The sequence below is a fragment of the Microtus oregoni genome, unplaced genomic scaffold, assembly GCF_018167655.1.
Source record: "Microtus oregoni isolate MIOR12 unplaced genomic scaffold, Mior012 000015F_ref0000493, whole genome shotgun sequence".
In the NCBI taxonomy this organism is placed as follows: domain Eukaryota; kingdom Metazoa; phylum Chordata; class Mammalia; order Rodentia; family Cricetidae; genus Microtus; species Microtus oregoni.
In genome coordinates, this window is record NW_024543074.1 from 3,543,285 (window position 1) to 3,555,624 (window position 12,340).

At 39.4% G+C, this 12,340-nt stretch overlaps 1 protein-coding gene across 8 annotated transcripts in view; it reads right to left on the reverse strand.

Moving 5' to 3' along the window:
- The window catches only part of LOC121456506 (speckle type BTB/POZ protein), an 80,354-nt gene that overhangs the window by 31,359 nt on the left and 36,655 nt on the right, over positions 1 to 12,340 (reverse strand). For 3 of the 8 annotated variants that reach the window (XM_041664714.1, XM_041664715.1, XM_041664716.1), the window contains one exon: positions 8,882 to 8,932. The exons of 1 other annotated variant lie outside the window; for it this stretch is intronic. The gene's annotated coding sequence lies outside the window, so the exon portion shown is untranslated. Of the gene's footprint in view, positions 1 to 7,519; positions 7,662 to 8,881; positions 8,933 to 12,340 lie in introns of all 8 variants that reach the window. 4 more of the 8 variants (XM_041664718.1, XM_041664719.1, XM_041664720.1 and 1 more) reach the window with 2 other exon arrangements.

Sequence of the window (12,340 nt, forward strand, 5' to 3'; positions counted from 1 at the left end):
ACAATGCTGGTTCTTGAAGTAGAAGGGCGTGAAGTATAAGTGGAGTTCCTTGACTTATGCTACATTCTGGCTTTTTAAAACAAGCTTCAGGACCTGAGTTCAGATCCCCAACATCCTCATAAAAAGCTGAATATGGCAGCACACATGCATAATCCCAATGATGGGAAAGCAGAGACAAGTAAAGCCCTGGAGCCTGCTAGCAAACTAGTCTTGCCAAGTTGGTGAGATCCAAGTTTAGTAAAAGAAAAGATCCTGTCTCAAAAAAAAAAAAAAAATAAGGTGGAGAACAATAGAGAAAAAAACCTGAGGCCTAACTCTACACACACACACCTTTAATAATAAATTTTTAATTCAAATGAGACAAGATACAAATTCTTTGGCGATTTATGCTGCTCTGAGTAAAATTTGCCTTCTTGTCCTGACCTGACCACCATGGCCTCTCTGCCTCATAGTAATGCCTACATTTCTTTTCAACTAATATGCTTTATCTAGGCTTTAATTTTGTTGGCACTAATCACTACTGAGCACATGGACTTTTTCTTCAGCCTGGAGAACTTTCTCTCCTCACGTTCCTCTCCTATGGGGGCAGGGGTTAAGATAGGGCCTCACTTTGTAGCACAGGCTGGCCTTCATCTCACTGCAATCTTCCTGCCATTTCCTCCCAAGTGCTGGGATTAGAGGTGTGAGGCACAGTACCTGGCTCCATCAGGTCTTTCTAGTTGACTCCCTTCTGTCACGGAGGTATCCTATAAAAAGTAATATAGCCTGGGGGCTGGAGAGGTGTTTAAGAGCACTGGTTGCTCTTCTAGAGGTCCTAAATTCAATTCCCAGCAACCATATGGTGGCTCACAATCACCTATAATGAGATCCAGTGCCCTCTTCTGGCCTACAGGCAAACATGCAGGCAGAATACTGCTTACATAATAAATAAATAAAATCTTTTTTTTAAAAAAGTAGTATAGCCTAAGAGATCTCGTCCCTGACCACCTAATCTAGGGGCAGTCCTCATTTCCTAACCTGTTTCTTTTTACCACATTATTCATTTTTTCCTTTCTTGTCACTAACTAAAGTTATCTTGCTTCTATTTCCACAACTATCTAGTCTTCCCCACTAGAATTTAATACCTCCCTGTCTCTATTAACAGGTACTCAATAAATATTTGTTCCATTATTCTGTTGTTTGAAGCTACACTCTTTGGGATATATTTTCCCTAAGTGGTCCTAATTACTAAATTAAACTTCATGAACTACTGAGTAAATATAGATATAAAAATTCTGGCATACCTTTTTTGTATGTATATGCATGCATGGTATGCATCCATGTGTATATGTGCATTCACAAGTGAGTGGGTACATGTGAATCTGCTCTTCTTATGTGTACGTGTGTAAAGGTCAAAAACTGATGTTCAATATCTTCCATCACTCTCCCTTTTATTTACTATGGCAGGGTCTCTCATTGAAGCCAGAAGCTTGCCAATTCTGACTAGTCTAATAAGGCAGCTTGCCCCTGGATCCTATTCCTGTTTGCTGGGATTACAGGTGGCTACCACCTGCCTGGTTCTGTAAATCCAGCTATGGTCCTTGCACTTGCTTGGCAGGCACTTTATCCAATCCCCCTGTCCCTCAAGCATACCTTTAAAAATTAAAAAATAAAATTGTCATTCTACTCATAAAAGATTTATTAAAATTATAGTCAGGGGGCTGGAGAGATGGCTCAGAGGTTAAGAGCATTGCCTGCTCTTCCAAAGGTCCTGAGTTCAATTCCCAGCAACCACATGGTGGCTCACAACCATCTGTAATGGGATCTGGTGCCCTCTTCTGGCCTGCAGCATACACACAGACAGAATATTGTATACATAATAAATAAATAAATATTAAAAAAAATATAGTCAGAATTCCTTTTTTAATCTTAGAAAAAAAGGAGAAAAGGGAAGCTGCAGGGATATGGGAGAATTCCTGAATTTACAAGGCAATACTGAGAGAAGCACACTACCCAGAACAATTTCTCTTACAGAACATCCCATTAGCAGGCGCACACCTTTAATCCTAGCACTCAAGAGGCAGAGGTAGGAGGATCTCTGTGAGACTGAGGGTAGCCTGTCCATATAGTGACTTTCAGGACAGCCAGGACTACACAGAGAGACTTCAACACACACACACACACACACACACACACACACACACACACACACACGACAGTAACTGCCAGTCTAAATTTCTACATTATTTCAAGTTAAATTCTATATAATAAAATTCCAATAAAATAATCAAACTGAGGCAGATAGTTAGCATTTACTTAGATTCAATCTATAATTTTCCTATTTGACACAGCCTGATTACTTTAAAAATGACATATACAAAAAAGATAACTAAACATGTACAATGGCAGACACATCTATGTCTAGACACTTAACTAAGTTTTCTAAACTTACTGTGTTTCAAACTACTGTATATGTGGGAAACTCTGAAACTAGGACAGCATTTAGTATATAAGATTTTCCCAGGCTACAGGCATTTCTTAGGCAAGTACAGATTCTGAGAGGGATGTGAGGACTCAGATGTTTGAAACTAAAGATCTACTGTTCCTTCTTCCCTAGTACCAAACAGACTGAAAGGGCTCATGCGTACAAAGTTAAACTGGCAAGGAACAAAAAAGTATATAAAATATAGACTATCAAGTCTTTCTCAAAATCAATAGGTTAAAGCAGAATGTTCCCACTCATTCCCAAGCTTCAAGGTATGCTGGAAGTTGACAGCCTTATTGCCCTCTATAGAAGGCAGTACGTTATAAATAACCACAAACTGTCCTTGTCCCTAAGGAGATCTAGCAGCCAGCTCAAAGATTAAAATATGGAACAATTTTCACTTTACATACATCTTTTCCAGATAGCAAAAAATAAAAATGCAAAAATTTTTATTGCCAATTTAAGGTTCTGGAAGTAATTTCTTTACCCAAAAATCTACTCTCCACTTTAAGAGTTACTGGTACAGACACACTGGCATCATTCTCTACCCTCAAAATAACACTGGGAGAAGGCAGCAATGCATCTATACTCCAAACTCAGAAGCTTGCCTTGGAAAGGAGATCCCTTCAACTACTTGTAGGACTGAAAAACTACAGATATTAGAAACACTTTTGGAGTTCTGTTTTGCTTTTTAATTTAGGCAAAAATATCTATGAAACAAAATACATGCAAATAACAATATGTGAGGAAAAGAAATTTCACCTTAACTTGGACGGGAGAATCCAGAAAAACAAAACAAGTCCGAAACAAGCATCAGTTCACAAGACTTGGGCTAAAACCAGCAGGTGATATGTTGTTTTTGTTAATTATAGAACCCCCATTGGGAAGCAAAACTCTACCAGCTGCTTAAACAAAACAAAACAAACAAAAAAGTAAAACAACAACAAAAACAGGACCTAGGACTCATCAGAATAAGCTCTCCACTTTAAAATCTATCACTTGGGAGATGTCTAAAATGGAGTAACACAAACTCAAATAAAAAAACAAACTTGCTTTTAAAGCGGCTGTTTCATTTCAAAGTGGACTATTTTTATGACCTCATTTTCGTAACTTAAAATCATGTGTTACTTCCAATGAATGGCATGGACAAAACCTTCCAAGACCACAATGAGCAAGCCTGGTAAAGATAAAGATTTTAACATCTCCCACATGTCTAACATTTCTCTAATGGACAATAATCAAAAACAATTTTTAACTGGGATCATCCTTGTAGATCCCTGGGAATTTCTCTAGAGCCAGGTTTCTTGCTAACCCTATAATGGCTCCCTCAATTATGGTAACTCTTTCCTTGCTCTCATCTCTTTTCCTCCTTCTTCTCAACTATCCCATTCCCTCATGTTCTCTTCACCTTTACCCTCCCTTCTCTCCCCACCCCTATGCTCACAATTTTGTCAGGCGATCTTGTCTGTTTCGACTTTCCGGGTGGATCTATATATGTTTTTCTTAGCTTCTCCAGGATCATGAACTATAGGCTCAATATCCTTTGTTTATAGCTAGTATCCACTTATGAGTGAGTACATACCACATTCATCTTTTTGGGTCTGGCCTATCTCACTCAGGATAGTTTTCTAATTCCATCCATTCGCATACAAAATTCAAGATGTCATTGTTTTTTACAGCTGAGTAGTACTCTAATGTGTAAATGTGGCACATTTTCTTTATCCATTCTTCATTTGAGGGGCACCTAGGTTGTTTCCAGGTTCTGGCTATTACAAATAATGCTGCTATGAACACGGCTGAACAAATGCCTTTGTAGTATGATTGAGCATCTTCTAGGTATATGCCCAAGAGTGGTGTTGGGTCCTGAGGTAGGTTGATTCCCAATATTCTGAGAAACCACCATACTGATTTCCAAAGTGGTTGCTCAAGTTTGTATTCCCCCAGCAACGAATGAGTGTTCCTCTTACTCCACATCCTCTCCAGCATAAGCTATCACTGGTGTTTTTGATCTTAGCCATTCTGACAGGTGTAAGATGGTATCTCAGAGTTGATCTGCATTTCCCTGATGGCTAAGGATGTTGAATGTTGGGGACTATGGACCCCCAGACCCTGAATTTCCTGTGACCCCTTGCCTGCCGGAATAAACAACTTGTTTTCCTTGCTGGCAGGGGCTCTGAGCAAACAACTTGTTTTATAGCTGCTCTGAGCACAAGACCCTCAAGAGGTCCTGATATCAAGGAAGTGTTTCTTGGGGGATTTGCAGCTGAGAGTTAAGGCCATTAGTCAAGGAGACCCTATATAAACTGCCTTGGAACACAATAAAGGGGGGGAATTCTTGGCATTACCCCCCCCTCTCTCTGTCTCTCTCTGTGTGTGTATGTGTTTCAATCTCCAACCCCTTGCCCAACTCGCAAACTGTACTGTAGCGCGTAGAGCAGGCGTTGTTGGGCTGCAGTTGAACATTTCCTTAAGTATCTTTTGGCCCTTTGAGGTTCTTCTGTTGAGAATTCTCTGTTTAGTTTTGTACCCCATTTTTAATTGGGTTACTTAGAATTTTGATGTCTAATTTCTTGAGTTCTTTATATATCTGAGATTAGTCCTTTGTCTGATATGGGGTTGGTGAAGATGACCCCAGCTAAGACCCTAGGCAATAGAGGAGAGGGGGCCTGATCTTGACTTGCCCTGTAGTCAGACTGATGAATATCTTAAATATCACCATAGAACCTTCATCCAGCAACTGATGGAAACAGAGGCAGTGCTCGCATCGGAGCACTGGACTGAATTCCCAAAGCTCAGTTGAAGAGTGGGAGGAATGAGAATATGACTAAAGAGGTCAAGACCATGATGGGTTCACCCACTGAAACAGTCTACCTGAACTAATGGGAGCTCACCAACTCCAGCTGGACTGGAAAGGAACAAGCATAGGACCAAACTAGTCCCTCTGACTGTGGTTGACAGTTGCATGGCTAAGGCAGACATAGAGTCCACAGGCAGTGGCACCAGGATTTATCCATACTGCATGTACTGGCTTTTTGGAAACCTACTCTCTTTGGATGAATACCTTGATCAGCCTAAATATAGTAGGGAGGAAACATCACTAAAGCAATGTGCCTTACCCTCTCTGAGGACTGGATGGGGGTGGGATGGAAGGGTATGTGGAGGGAATAAGAGGAGGAGAGGGAATGGGAACTTGGATTGGTATGTATAATGAAAAAAAAAAGATAGTTTGCTTTCTTTTTTAAAAAAATAAAAAAGGAAAAAATTTAATAGGAGAAAGTAGAAAGAAAAAGAAGAAAATCTTTTTATATTAGTTAATATTCCCAAAACTCACATGTGTGCCCCCACACACAAGATAAACAAAATGTGAGGGAAAACATAGATTATTGCATAAAGTTTTTATAGGCATAGTTGAAAAATAGAAAAAACAATTTCAAATTTAAACAAGTTTGGGGGTTTTGGTATTTCTAGCAAAAATTTCATATTTATTTAGTGTGTATGGGGTGAAGTGAATACCAGGGTTCCTGTATGAAGGCACAAGGCAATTTGTGGGAGTTGGTTCTCGCCTTCTATCATGTGGTTCCTAGGGATCCAACTCAGGTCATGAGGCTTGAGGACAAGTGCCTTTATCCACTAGCCATCTTGCTAGCTGACCTAAAATGTTTTATACAAGTAAACAAGCTAAAAAGATGCCTCTGCAATTAAGAGCCACACTGCTCTTAAAGAAGACCTGCTCGATTCCCAGCACCCATTTCAGGTGCATCACAACCCTCTGTAATTCTGACTTTAGAGAAGAATCCGAGCATTTGGTCTCCACAGGCTTCTGCACTTACGTGTACATACTTACACACAGACACACATGCCTACACATAAGAATACTTTTAAAAAAATCTTTGAACCATAAATAGATGAAAAGTTAACTCTAACACTATGTATGTGTGTCCAGCATGCAAGGTATTTAAAAACTGAAATCATTTCATTTAACAAACAGAGCTGCCTATAACCCATAGTATCCTCCAGTCTTATAAGAAAAACATTTAACGGTCAGAGAGCTGGCTGAGAGGAATGGAGCGCCGCCCACAGAGCCCAAGGTCGCCAGGTAAGTCTGTTGTGTTGTAATGTGTCTCTGTGCTGTGTGTGACTGTAACTGTGTATCAATGTCTCTGTGCTGTGTGTGAATGACGTCTGCATGCATAATTAATTCAAAAAAAAAGAAAAAACATTTAAAATATTTATTGCTAATAAAAATTGGCCACATAAGGGGTCCAAGGAATGAACATAAAAGAGAGTCAGAATCACCATTGGGATATAGAGTGAGGAGTAAATTTATTAACTTGGAAACAAAAAAGCCTCACCTACTCCAGGGTATTACCATACTACAAAAGCAACCCATTATATTCCACATTAACCACCTCAACCTATCAGGGAACTCAATTTTCCTCAGAAATACTTTTTGAAAGGAAAAGCCCTATCCTCTCCAACTAAGATAAGCAAGTACTCTACCAAAGAGTTACTTTCCCAGCCCGCCCGCCCCCCCCCCCCCCCGCCGTGTGTGTGTTTGTACGCATGTGTGTGTTGGCTCACCGTGCTTGTCATTGCCTTTCTTAAAAATAACCAAATTCAGTCAGGCATTGGTAGCACACACCTTTAATCCCAGCACTCGAGAGATGGTGGGATCTCTGTAATTTGAGGCCAGACTGATCTACAAAATGAGTTCCAGAATAATCAAAGCTGTTTCACAAAGAAAATCCTGCCTCAAAAACTAAACAAACAAATGAAAATAACCATATTCTGGCCTGGGCATGGAGCTCAGTTGGTGGAGTTCTTGCCTAGCATACAGGAAATCCTAGGTTCGATTCCCAGCACCACCATAAACTGGGCATAATAACAGATGCCTGTAATCTCCACATCTGGGAAGTGGAAGCAGAGAAGACCAGTCACACAGCTTGAGGCCAAAACTACCTGATACTCTATATTGGTGTGTGTGTTGGAGATCAGGGGGGCAGAGAGGAGATAGATAGATAGATAGATAGATAGATAGATGGATGGAATACTCACAAGAAGATGGCTCTTTGGGTAAAGTCTTTCCAGGGACCTAGACTGGAAACCCCAGCACTTGGAGGTAGATAAGGAGAGTCTTGGGGGCTCAATGGGCAGCCAGTCCAGTTAGGCAATGAGCTATGTTAAGGATCTAAATAAACTCAACAGAACAAAGGAAAACCAGTGTGCATTCCAAATTCTTGAATCAAGGGGAAAGTAAAAACATATAGGCAGACAAAACAGGAACACTGAACAGGATGTCTATCTTAAGAGAATGTTCTTAGTTCCTGATGAGCTTTGAAAAGATTAAAGGCAGTAACACCCATTTGCCCAGTAAGACTCTGTAAAAGAATACACAGATGTTTGAGGCATAAATCAGAGCACAGAGTAAACACTTGAAGAGTCATTTTGGTAGCAAGATTTTAAGTCAACATTGAAGAGCTAAGTTCTAAGGTACAATACGAAAAGGTAAAATGCTCAAAATTCAAACTCCTTTTACAGTCCAAAAAAAGCCACCACACTGCTTATGGTTTTTTGCTTTATAAACCGTAATCCTAACCCTCTAAGGAGCTCTACTTACTCTACTGCTTCCATATCATGTATTATCAACCCTTGATTAAAAATTTAAACCCAGCTGGGATTGCTGGTATACACCTATAATCTTAGTATTTGAGAGGGCTAAGGCAAAAAAAGGATGATGAGTTTGGGGCCAGCTTGTGCTATACAGCACCATTATGTCTCAAAAAAAAATTTAAATTCAAACACAATTGCTTCCCCCATCATTAGTACATATAATCTTTTCCTAGTATATATTAGTCACCAGAAAAAATATGATCAAAAGGTTCTAGCTTATTCCCAGCAGGGATATTTAGAATAAAACCATTATTAGAGTCATTTACAAAAATGTTACTTTGGGTTGGGCTGGAGAGATAGCTAAGTTGGTAAAACACTTACCTTGTACGAATAAGGACCTGGGTTTACTCCCCAGAATCCATGCCCATATAGCTGGACATGGTAGTACTCGCTGCTGGCAGGCAGAGATGGGGGAATCTCTGGGACTCACTGGCTAGCCAAACTATCCTAATTGGTAACTCCAGGCCAGTAAGACACCCTTGTCTCAAAGGAGGTAGATACTGTTACTGAGGATGACAGATTACCTCTGGCCTCCATAAGCACATACATACAAGTACATACACATTAAAAAGAAAATCAAACCTATATTTTCTTTATATGACTTCAATTTTACCTTCCATAGGCACTAAAATCAAACAGTAAATTGCACTAAAGAAGTGCATTTTACAATCACGACAAATATTTCTATCTCATTCTGCTTTACCCCTTTATGATCAAACTGTATAAATAAAACTTCATAAAACTCACCAAGTCAAATCAGTAGGAAAGCTCTAATTTGTCTTGTCTAGCAGGAAATCTCTGTTGGAAATAGAAATGATGAGTCAGCTTAACTAGATTCTGAATTTCATACATGCCTTACCTTGGCTGTTCTTAAAAGGGAAAGTTTACAAAAATCAGGTGATACATTTGCAATGATATGACTGATAAAAGGACTTAATAGACAAAATTACTATTTTAATGTTCTTGTCTGAATGATCTACTTTTTATTCAGCTCTCAAAAAGGGTATACTTGAAAGTCAGAAACCCAGTTGGTTCTAACACTCTTGCTTATAAGCAAAAATAAAATCACTTGCCCCATGTTAATTTTGTTGAGAAAAATTACTACAAAGTATAAAATGTGCCTTTAAAATGTGGCTAAATTACAACAAAGCAATACCCATTTAAACAAAGTCATTTATCCCATGGTTCCAGGAAACAGCAGGAAGGAGTCCACAAAAGACCAGGTTATTAATACTGATTATACTGTGAGAGAAAGGGGTTTGTGTTGAAAATTGGTGAGATTATCTTTGCTGCTGTCTGTAGCACAACCTCTCCAATAATCTATCACATATCCTGCAAAGGGAATTGGGCTTGTGGGAACAGAACCTAGGCAAGAATGGGTAGAACAGATCCTGTTTTCCTTTAATATGGAATTCTCTGGTTAGCCTTTAAAGTCTCTTGAGTGTGTGCACATGAACTTTAACACACTGACTGAAATTAATTTTCCTTAGACTGTAACAGATTTTGGTAACGACAAATGTGGTTACTATTAGTAACAGAAAGAACCACCACCCTAAACAGGACACCCTAAACAGGATGCCAAATCAGAGATCAAAAAAATGAAACTTAGAAAAATCTCACAAACTTATATCAAGAAGCAGAAGTCGAATCAAATCCATTCAACAGATATTTGGTGAGCACCACTGTACAAGGCATTTCTTTGAAATGGAAGTAGTCAAAGGGAGACAGTTCTGGCCGACCCAAAGGCAGGAAGATAAATGCCTTACAGTACTAACTTCCAGGCAGAAGATATCCAACTTTTTCAAGTGAAAAGGCTCTGAATATGTGTGAATTTTTTGTTTTTTAAAAGATAGGGTCTCACTATGTTTCTCTGGTTGTCTTGGAACTCACAATGTAGAAGAGGCTGGCCTTAAACTTAAAGAAAATTCACCTGTCTCTGCCCCGAGTGCTGAAATTAGGGCATGAGCCACAATGCCCAGCTTATATGTGATTCTTGAAGCAGAAACCTTTAGCCCTTTCCTCAGTTTTTCTTAAGTTTCTGGGTTTTATCTTAATTTCCTAGAATTAACATTTCTAGGCCCATATACTGGAAAAGGTTAAAGTAACACTACAGTGTATAGATACGTAGCTATCCTCTACTGCTTACAGTGAACAAAAGGTCTCCCACAAAACACACCTTTGACTTTTCTCTTTTTCAAAGATAATTCAGGATTGAGAACTCAGTAATAAAGCAGGGTCACCCAAGAATAAATATTTACAGACCAATATCCTATCACATTACTTAAAATTTTACAATATAAGACCTGTATTTCAGGAGTTTTCTCTAGTGACGTAAGTGTTGAAGTCTAATGCATGTGACTATTCTCTAGGAGCCATCACTTACTCCAATTTTATGAGAAGCAATGCTTCTGGAAGAGCAAGATCAGGACATACAGATTTTCTTTTGCTTTGTGAAATGTAACAGCAGTCGAGGGAACTTTCAGTCACCCCATCTCACACTGAGTAAAAGCCACAGTCTATACAATGGCCCAAGGGCCCTGCACAAGCAGTACTCTATTACCTCTCTGGCCTCATCTCTACTCCATCTTCTAAGCTCGCTATGTTCCAGCCGTGCCACTTTTCTTTGTTGTAGTTCCTCAGCACAGGCTCATTCCTGTCTCGGGGCTTTGTACTTGCAGTCTGCTGTCTGGGTAATGTTCTCAGTCCCTGAGAGATTATTGGGGCACATGCCCCGCTACTGGTGATTCCTTAATTGTCACCACCACTGTGAGAGCTTTCCTTGACACCCTTAAAATACAATTCTCTCTCTCAGCCACAGTCTTATTCCTGCCTTGTTATTTTTCTATATTAAACAAAGTCATTCAGCATACTATATTTTTTTACAATCTGTTTCCTCTAACTGAAAAATAAGCTGTATAAAGGTAGATTTATGTGTTCTGTTGCTGCACCTAGACAGTGTCTGGCACATGAAAGACCAGAAACAAGCCTATTTAATACGTGACTAAATTCAGCTTTCCTTCTGAACTTCCATCCTTTAAAGACGTGAAAGTAATTCTATGCATTCCTGTGGTGGCAGATGCTTGTTACCCAGCACATGGAAAGGTAAGGCTTGAGAATAAGTTTGAGGTCAGTAATAGTTACAGACTAAAGCTCCAGTCCAGCTTGGAATACATAAGGATACCCTGTGTCAAAACAAACAAAAAATTTACCTCTCTATAAATTAGGAATTTTTTTGTTTTATTTTTTGAAACAGGGTTTTTCTGTGTAGCTCTGGCTGTCCTGGAACTCGTTCGGTAGACCAGGCTGGCCTTGAACTCAGAGACTCGAGCACTGGGATTAAAGATGTGTGCCTTCACACCTAGCCTAAAAGATTTATTGATTTGTTTGTTGTTTATTTTATGTAATGGAAGTCTTATCAGCATGTAAGTCTGCACACTGGAAAAAGACATTGGATCCCATTAGACTACAGTTATAAGTGGTTGTGAGCTTCCATGTGGGTGCTGGGAAGTTGAACCCAGGACCTCTGTAAGAGCAGTCAGTGCTCTTAACTACTGAGCCATCTCTAGCCTCTTAAAATTAGCATTTTTAAGGAACAAGGTTTAGGCTTATGCTTTTAATATCCAAAAAGTTGATAAAGTATAATTATATTTTCCTCCAACAAAGAAAAATACTTGTTTTTTATGATAACATCCTTGAAGACAAAAAAAGTTAAGAATTCCTATGTTAAGCCAGGCGGTGGTGGCACACGCCTTTAATCCCAGCACTTGGGAGGCAGAGGCAGGCGAATCTCTGTGAGTTCAAGACCAGCCTGGTCTACAAGAGCTAGTTCCAGGACAGGCTCCAAAACCACAGAGAAACCCTGTCTCGAAAAAAAAAAAAAAAAAAAAAAAGACTCCTGTGTTATGGGAACTAGTTGACAATGCACAACAGAGTTCCCTTTGTACTTATTACTAGTTTTAAGTTTCCAAAAACTGAGCATGCTTTGTTTATACTATAAGGTAAAATATTTTTAAAAGATAAATATGTAAACAAAACAATTATAAGAAAAATAAATGGGCCTCAAGTAGTGGTGCATGCCTTTGATCCCAGCACTTGGGAGGCAGAGCAGGTGGATTTCTGTGAACTCAGGGCCAGCCTGGTCCACATAAAGTTCCAGGCCAGGCAGGGCTACTTAGTGACATTGTTTCAAAAAAACCAAAAAGAAAA